We start from the raw sequence: 2195 nt of genomic DNA, 5'->3' as shown, positions 1-2195 counted from the left end.
AACGGCGCGCCGTCACCTGCTCCAGCAGTGGCGACGACGGCGACTTCTGCTCCGGGGGGCCGAACAGCGGCAACGCTGACCTCAGGGTGGATGCCGCCGCCAGGAGGCCCCCGCCCGTGCCAAAACTCGTGAGGCAAGGACGGGCAGAAGGCCGTAGAAGTTGGAGGTCAGCCCGTGGCCGGTCCCGGCCGCCGCGCCGGCGGGAGAACCTCTTCCGGCTGCCGTGGCAGACGCCGACGCCGCAAGTGGCCCCGAAGCCACTCGCGGCTGAAGACCAGGCACGCTGCAGCTGCCGGACGCCACGGGCAATGCCCGCTTCTCCCCCCATCACTGAGTGAAGGAGCGGGCCACCGCCCACGCAGGGGCCGACCCCAACTCGGCACTCTCCCCTCCCCAGCCTTGGTGATGAAAATCCTTGAGGCTGAGGAAGGGGCAGAGGCCGCAGCCCGGCTCGCTTTCCCCCACCGTCAAGCTGGAGGTCGCCATCTCGGGTGACCGCCAGTGAAGGGGTGCGTCCGGGCTGCGTGATGAAAATCCTTGAAGCCGAACGATGGCTGAGAGGTGCCAACTCCAATGGAGTTGCGTTCCTCCAACGAGGAGGCAGAAAGGCGGCGGATACCCCCCATCCGGGGGCTTGGAAGACGGGAAGACCCGACGCTTAAGGGAGGAAGAAGACATGGTTGCCTTACGAAAGGAGCCCCCCTCCTTTTAAAGGCAACTCCCCCTGCGTGCGCCCCCAGGCGCCACGGGCCGAGTCTTCTCCAACACGCTCCAAGGCCCTCCCCTGCGACTCGGGGGCTGGGTCCCGCATGTCATGCAAGCCGGCTCAGGGCAGAAGAAGCCAAACCGCCGCGCATGGTGCGCACGACCGTCCAGCGGTTACAGGCGACCCCCCATTTTCGCCCAGACCAACGGGCAGAAGGGGCGGGCAGCCATGCAGGCGGCATGCAACCGCGCCAGATGGACGCGCTTCTCCGACTCCCGACACGCCAGCCTGGAACCCAGGCCCACGCGTCGAGCAACCGGCGCGCCAGTTGCTGCATGCAAGCAACCGCACCGCCACTTGTGCCACCATCGCGCCTCTTCGGTTGCGAAGCCTATGCCACGACTCGAGGCGACCCAACAGCGCCAGACTGGCGCGTCGGTCAAAGCGACCGAAAGTGGGCCGGCAGTAATAGCGGTGGCAGGCGGGCGGGCGCAGCGGTCACGTCGTCAGCCAGGCTCACGTCCCATCCTGAGACAGCAAGAGAGCCTCCTCTCACGGCGTGAAGACGATGCACCCGTGACCCGTTCCTCGAACGGATCGCACGCGCGCAACGGCCGCCCCGCCAACCACTCGCCCCGTCGCATTAACTCCGCGGCGGGACACGCGGCGCTTCTGGCAGGAGGAGCGCGCGACGCTTCACCTTCGCCGTAATAACCGTGTCAGAAAAGGTACGCCACGTCGTCCGATTTCGTATCCTTTTCCATTTTCCTCTTTCTCTATCTCTTGCAACAGGGACCGGGAAAGGGGGATACCCCGAAAGGGATCCTTCTCCGCGAAGGAACCGGGCTCCGAGCCCCCCATTACTGATCAGGGGTTCGAAGGCTGGCCCCCCGAGGGTTCAACAGTCGCCTCAGATCGCGTGGGCCCGACACCCACTACTGGTCAGGGGTTCGAAGGCCAGCCCCCGAAGGGCTCCATGGCCGCCTCAGGCTACTCGGGCTCCACGCCCATTACTGATCAGGGGTTCGAAGGCTGGCCCCCGAAGGGTTCACAGTCGCCTCAGACACCGAGCGAGGGATGACCAGGGGTACGTTCGATACATAACCGAGGCTCGGGCTGCGCTCCCGAGGTACCCTAGGACATTTCCGAGACCAGCGGGAACGATCTTGTAACGGAATCCCATCGGAGGGAGGCATCGAGCCCTCGGACCCCGTCGCCAGGGGACCGGGTCCGGCAAATCACCCGCAGGTACTTTTGGGCGTGCCTCTGGGCCCCTAGCCGACCCCCAACGAACGGGGCACGGACGTCCACTCGGATTACCCGCTTGCAGCTCACCGGAGACACCATGTTCGGTGCCCATCGAGGGTAACATGGCGCACTCCCCCCCTCCTCCTTGCGGAAAGGCGACGTAGGGGCGTATGTAAAAAGCCGAGTCTGTCCCTGATCGTCCTCTCGCCCTGTGCAGAGGCTCGGGGGCTGCTCTCGCAAA

The sequence above is a fragment of the Zea mays genome, chromosome 10 (genome assembly GCF_902167145.1).
Source record: "Zea mays cultivar B73 chromosome 10, Zm-B73-REFERENCE-NAM-5.0, whole genome shotgun sequence".
In the NCBI taxonomy this organism is placed as follows: domain Eukaryota; kingdom Viridiplantae; phylum Streptophyta; class Magnoliopsida; order Poales; family Poaceae; genus Zea; species Zea mays.
The sequence above is the reverse complement of the archived record's forward strand: the minus strand, read 5'-3'. Positions refer to the sequence as shown.